Source organism: Leopardus geoffroyi, chromosome A3, assembly GCF_018350155.1.
Source record: "Leopardus geoffroyi isolate Oge1 chromosome A3, O.geoffroyi_Oge1_pat1.0, whole genome shotgun sequence".
NCBI lineage: Eukaryota > Metazoa > Chordata > Mammalia > Carnivora > Felidae > Leopardus > Leopardus geoffroyi.
Window position 1 is genome coordinate 66762164 of NC_059336.1, and position 6872 is coordinate 66769035.

At 45.1% G+C, this 6872-nt stretch overlaps 1 long non-coding RNA gene across 1 annotated transcript; it reads left to right on the forward strand.

The window, feature by feature from the left end:
- Positions 1 to 2731: 2731 nt before the first annotated feature.
- LOC123580754 lies at positions 2732 to 4172 on the forward strand. Its single transcript, XR_006703445.1, has 2 exons — positions 2732 to 2929; positions 3812 to 4172. It is a non-coding gene; the product is annotated as an uncharacterized LOC123580754 (long non-coding RNA).
- The last annotated feature ends 2700 nt before the right edge of the window (positions 4173 to 6872 follow it).

Here is a 6872-nt window from a genome sequence, read left to right on the forward strand (position 1 = left end):
ACAGGGAAATCAAGGGGTCTGGACATATGGGAGGTCTCCTATATTGAACTCCACACCTCCCAAAACACTGAGTTGCCCACCTTCTGACCCAAAGCACTGGCTATACGAGGAAGGAAATTGCCTCTAGGAAGGGACCTCTGTTCCTAGAGCAGCCATGACCTTGATGAGCAAGATGAAATGACTCCATCTGTCCCAGAAACAGAGAGTGCAGACCAGAGGAGGGGAAGAACATTCGGTATTTTCTCCTTTATTCCCTTTCTTCCAGCCTTCCCATATTTGACAGCCTCCATTTTCTTACTAGTGGAGGGGAAAAAAGACAACTAAGATTTTTCTTGAATCTTGGCAACAGAGCTCAGACTTTTATTAGTGTGCGGTAAAAATGGCACTGACCTCAGTAACAAATAAATTAAATCCTGGTTGGCTTGGAGTTTAACATCTTGGCCTTTCTAAGTTCACTTACCAAGTGATTTACTTCCTTAGCTCCTTTAACCCAATATCCCCAGCAGCTGAACTTCCAGTGGTTATCATTTATCTTGCCTCAGGGATACAGATCAAAGACAAAGCTGAAAATGGGTCTTAGAAATATTCATGAAGATTAGGGGCGCCTGGGTGGCTCAGTCCGCTCAGGTGATGATCTCATGGCTTGTGAGTTTAAGTCCTGCATCAGGCTCTGAACTGGCAGTGTGGAGCCTGCTTGGGATTCTCTCCCCCTTTCTCACTGTTGTTCCCCCTGCTTGCAAGCTCTCTCTCTCTCTCTCTCATGCCCTCTCTCTTTCAAAGTAAATAAACATTAAAAAAAGAAATATTCATGAGGATTGAATGTGTTTTAGACATGCATACCATGGAGGAGTGAGAGCTAGCTCCCTGTCTCTAGCTAAAAAAGAATTCACTTAAGGGATGGGCTATACAGAAGGAGATTTAAGTTGGGAAGTGGGGACCTGGGACCCAATTCCTGAACCTGTTCCTCATCAATAGAGTGACCTTGAGCAAGTCACATTACTTCTCTGAGCCTAAGTTCCCTCTCTGTGAAACAGAGGTTGGAGGGCTGGCTCAGGACACCCAGCCAGCTTGCCATTTATTTACCATGTCGCCAAATATTTGTTCAGGTCTTGTCCTTCCAATCTCAATGCCTTCAGTAGTCTAAGGATACCTGTTTTGATCATTTCACCATAGATAGTAACTGTCTCAGAACTGTTCAGTCTCCTCATCTGCAGCAGGGGTGGAGTAATGACCTAAGGTTCAGTGACGCCTCTAGTTACTGGCTCAGGGCTCTGCAGAGCAGCTGGCGGTGATGTTCCTGGGAAATGAGCTGGAGGCTGCTACAGTTTGGCTATTTCCCTGAACAGCTGGTGTGGAGAGTAGAGAGAGCAGGACAACCTCTGAGACTCTGGCCAACTGCAGTATGTATTAAGGGCAACCCAGATGGCTGCTAGCCAACAACCCAGGCCTGTGTAATTTGCACACTGAGGTTTCTCCTTCTGAAGGTCTCTCTCTCCGGTATATAGTGACAGAAGTTTGTTTCATTCCCCTTCTGCACCTGCCCACCTGTGTGAGGCCTCAACTTGAGTCTCTATCTCCACATGGATCCTCATGCGTCTCTTCCTTCCCCAGGGCCAATCTGTGACCCTTCACACAGGCTCCAAGACGATCGTGCTTTCTTGAGCAGACTGTAGGGGAGGAGGTCTAAGGGAAGATCACACTCCCTTGCCCCACTGTGTTGCAAGTGTGGCTGTAGCTTCTTATTTTGCTAAAGCTGTAAGTTAATAAAACTGCTGAAAGCTGGGGATTTGCAAAAGAGAGTTATAATCACAGAATAAAGACAATTAAGTTGGGGGTGCCTGTGTGGCACAGTTGGTTAAGCATCTGATTTGTCTTGATTTCAGCTCAGGTCATGATCTTGCAGTGGTTTGTGAGATCAAGCCCCACATTGGGCTATGCACTGACAACGTGGAACCTGCTTGAGATTCTGTCTCTTCCTCTCTCTGCCCTCCTCTCTCTCTCTCAATCTCTGTCAAAATAAGTAAATAATCATTAAAAAAAAAAAAAAGTTGGACGAGGCTGCCTATAAACTCTCCTAGAGCCCACTGACCCATGGCCTGGGTCCCCTGCCTGCCTTCTCCCTCCACAGCCTTCAGGCCTGCCATCTGACTACAGAGCTAACCTAACTCCCAGACATGGGGGCCCTTGGCCAGACTCCCCTACCTGGAGTCCAGCCCCCACCTTTTTGTTTTTTTTCCTAGAGAAGAGGAAATCTCCTCCTCCACAAAGTGAACCCTAGAAAAACTTTTGCAGTGAGTGTGGTAGCTATGTCTGCCCATTGGAAAGACAGCCTTCTATATTAGTATGCACAGCCATTTATTTCTTCTTGTCTCCATTTGTCCATTCTAGAATCAGCTCTGAGTTTTCCTCTGCATAACCAAAAAGCCCAGTGTTTTTCCCAAAACAAAAAACGGTCTTTTCTGGTAGGTAGATTTTCCTCTTCCTTTGCTAAACAGAAAATAGCTGAGGCTTTGGGATTACTGCGTTCCCTGCTTCAAGCCCTCCAAGTTGCAGTGGTATCAGGGTCTGATAAAGAGAGCACCCCATCATATAAGTAATAATCAAACATGAATAACCATATTTGGACCAGTCATAGTTGAAGGCAGAAGGTGCCAGGCAGCCTTCAGAAGTAAGGCCTTCTGCAAGTCAAGGTTTTAAACTAAGCACAGAATGGCCTTCGAGTCTGTAGCACATGGCTTCATCAGCCAGCAGGACCAAATTATCCCTGTGTTTATTTTTTTTAAAAAAGGCACTGACCTATGAATAAATAGCACTTGACATTGAAAATTGCCACATTAAATACCCTGCTCCTCTCCCCGATTATAGCAGCCTCCGGAGCTCTTCCAAATTGTCACCTAGGATGAATATGACAGCAAACAATGCTTTAAAAGTAAGTAATCTGCTCTATAATTATTTTAGCGTCTGCAACTGCCAACCAGCAGGATCACTTATGAAAAAGGATGCAGTCGTTCCTTATTAAAAATGCATGAATATAGTCTCTTGATTGTGGAAATAATCAGCAGACTATCTAATGTAACAAGACTTAGCCACAGAAGAATTAATTAGGGTGAAATTGATTAAGGAAAAGAGGGTAAAAATCTATCTGTGATGATTCAGGCTCCGATTAAACTCAAGCATTAATTCTCACATTCTTTTCAAATTAAGAGCCTCATCTAAATGCTCTGCATTAATATTCCAGTGTACACCACCCTCCCTTAAAACCAAAGAGAAATGCAAGACATTTCTAATGAAAGCTAAAGATCATGTTCTTGTTGACTATAAAGCTTCTGTCTTAAGGATTTCAGGAGATTGGAGTTTTAATTATTATTTTAAATAAAGGGGCAAGGAGTTGGAGTGGGTGTAGTGAAATCCCCAAATTCATTCTGGTTTTGAACACTTAGCACTTCTGTCAGGAGATTTCTCAAAAACTAAAGGAAGCATGCAACACAAAAAATTATGTGGCAGCCTCCTGAATTCTCTTTGTTTTGCAGTGACCTGCTCTGGTACAGATAAGGGGAGCTTGAAGGGGTCATATGTATTCCATCCTTCACCCTGAGGCAGAGCTCTATCAAACCAGAGACCCATCCATAATTATCTACCATCTCCTGAGAGGCCTGCGGGTGCTCCACAACTCCCTTGGTAACACCAGCAGCTAATATATTCCCAGCTCCAGAATATGTCCTTCCCCCTCCCCCTGCAGCCATTAAAGGATGCTAGTGAGGAGAAGCTTCCCGCATCACTGATTTTTCTCTTTTCATTTTTCCTCCCTTAGGAGCCAGCTCTGTGGTTCCCAGCTCTCCCCAGCCAAACTGTGCTTACGTTTCATAGGGTCACTGACCTTTCTTTCCTTGCTGCTCCAACAACTGCTATCTTTGCAGCTCTTCTTCCATCTGCTGCCTTGTTTTTTGTTCCATGGCCATTGTGGTTGAGTACGTCCTTTGTCTGAGCTGGGACAGACAACAACTGGCTGAGAAGCATCCCGGAAGGCTCAGAGCCATCCCTCTGTGCAGTATGCAACCACTCAACACCATCTGGGGGACCCACTAGCCAAGATGCTCTGAGGTGGGGCACTCAGGGTTGCCAGCCTTATCAGTGAAATATGGAAAGACAGAAATAAAGAAGCAATTTCAAGACCTTTGGCCTGAATATGATCTTCCTTTCTCTTTGCCACCCTAGAAGGTAATCATGGTCAGAGTGGAAGATAGAGTTGTTCAAGAGGCCTCCAAGCAGAATCTATTTCCACTTTGGGTAGTCTAGCCAGGTCTCCCTGAGGAGTTTGTCAAGCAGTGTGGCCTGGGAGAGGGCATTCCAGACAGAGGGGACGGTGTAAGGGGATCTGGAAACAGCCCATTTCCTGGGCCTACAAGGGAAATATCATTTATATTTATTATAAAATATCCATGATGCTTTTCTCCCCCACAGACCTGCTTGCTAGTCTCAACTGCTTCAAGCATAGCTGGGCAGATGTCATTGGAGGAATCTGGGGTAGGCCACAAAAGAGCTATAGGGAGCTACCACTGAGAGCCTCAGGGAGAAGTCCACATACTACCTCAGGAACACAGTCATACTCTCCTAGAGCCTGGCTCCACTGCCCATACCTCCAGCCCAACGCTCACCATACGTGACTTTGAATGACAAACGAGGAATATGGCAAGGTGGCAAGGCCCTGTCTCCCCTCTCAGGATGTTCCTTCCCTTCTATGTAAATTTGTGGTTGCAAATTGTCATGAGGAGGCAGGGACCCCAAAGCAGTCCAGCCCTAAATGCAAATATTAATGGGGGAAGGGAAGGATGGTCATCCTAACAACACCCATCCACAGAGCCAGCATCTCAGACTCAACCAAAAGGTCCTGTGCCCTACACAAAGGCTACCATGGCCATAACCAATCCTCTTCCTCTTCTCTCTCCCCTCTCTTTTACACTATTCTTCTCCCATCTTTCCCTCAATTTGGTTATTAGCAACCTGATTCTAAGGACCTACCCAAGACTTAGACTTTATCCTTGGTACTGAGGAGGATGCAAGAGAAAAAGATATGAACCCTGCTCTCCAGGATTTCACAGGTGGTCAGGAGAATGACATGAACCCACAGCAAGTGACAAACCATAATAGAGGAGCCACCAATTTAACATTGATGTCCTAAAGGAGCAACCCTTGGAACATGGGCTGGGGTAATCAGGAAGACTCTGGGGAATAGGTGGGACTTGAATTAAGTCTTGAGGCTCAGTTGGCATCACATAGATTGAAGGGAGAAAGGAAAGATTCTAAGGAAGGGTGGGACAGCAAAAGCCCAGGCTGGAGAGCAGGTTAGAGGACCCTTCAGTCTGACTGCAAGGGAAGATAATGCTGGGGAGTAAGGAAGCCAAGCTTTGCAAAGCCTTGAATGCCAGCTATGGAGGTTTGGATTTTAAGCTAAGTTGTTGATTATCAAACTTTAGTGTGCTGCAGCATTCCCTGGGGTACTGGCTAAAATGAAAGATTCCCAGGCCCCAGACTCAGTAGGCATGGCATTTTAAAGTTTATTTATTTATTTTGAAAGGGGGGGGGGAGTGGGAGGAGCAGAGGGGAAGGGGCAGAGGGAGAGGGAGAGAGAGAATCCCAAGCAGGCTCCACACTGTCAGCAAAGAGCTCAACCCAGGGCTCAATCTCATGAACTGTTGAGACCATGACCTGAGCCAAAACCGAGAGTCATATGCTTAACCGACTGAGCCACCCAGGAATGGGAGGGCATTTTAAATAAGCACCTCAGGTGACTCTGATGGTGACCCACAGGCATGTTTGCTGAAGGTTCTTTTCTCACCATTTTTGTCCTGTGGGTTTTGTTTGCATCTTGGAAACCACAGCACCAAAGAGGGTTCCCAGTTTCTGCAAGGATGTTGAGCCTTGTCTTCTAGGAACCTGGAGGCTGGGGCAAGGAACAATTTTGACTACACTAAAGCCAAAGGGAAAGCAGCTGTATTGAACAACTCACAACTAGAGTCATTCCTGAACAAGAGTGGAGAAGCTGCCTCAGACCCTGGAACTGTGTGGAGCCTCCTCTTGAGTGACCCCAGTGATTAAAAATGGAGACAATGAAGAAATACCTTTGCTGGAGATATTGTAAAAGTGTTCAGCTCTAGGTTCCTTTAAATAGCTATCTCCCGGGGCACCTGGGTTGCTCAGTCAGTTGAGGGTCTGACTTCGGCTCAGGTCATGATCACATGAGGTTTGAGCCCCGCATCGGGCTCAGTGCTGACAGCTCAGAGCCTGGAGCCTGCTTCAGATTCTGTGTCTCCCTCTCTCTCTGCCCCTCCCTGCTCATGCTCTCTCTCTCTCTCTCTCTCTCTCTCTCTCTCAAAAATAAACATTAAAAAAAAACCTGTCATTAAAAAAATAATAAGGAAGGAAGGAAGGAAGGAAGGAAGGAAGGAAGGAAGGAAAAGCTATCTCCCTTTAGCACTGTGACATACATTGAACCCTGGATCCGCCATTTAATACATGCGTTTAATGGCAAGTTACTTGCCCTCTCTATTAAACCTGTTTGCTCAAGTCTCAATGTTTACTGGGAAATTTTCAAACCTAGAGAAAAGTTGAAAGGATCATACAGGAAAACCTATAAATCTTTATCTAGATTTACCAAGTGTTAACATTTTGCCATTTATTTCCCTTTTTTCACTTTATATAAACATGTTAAGTATACATAGGTTTATATATTATATATACACACTTATTGTCTATCTGTCTATCTATCTATCTATCTATCTATCTATCTATCTATCTATCTATCTACTCTTTGTTTTTGCAAAAGCATTTGAAAGTCACAGATATCATTACATTTCACTCCAAATACTTAGGAA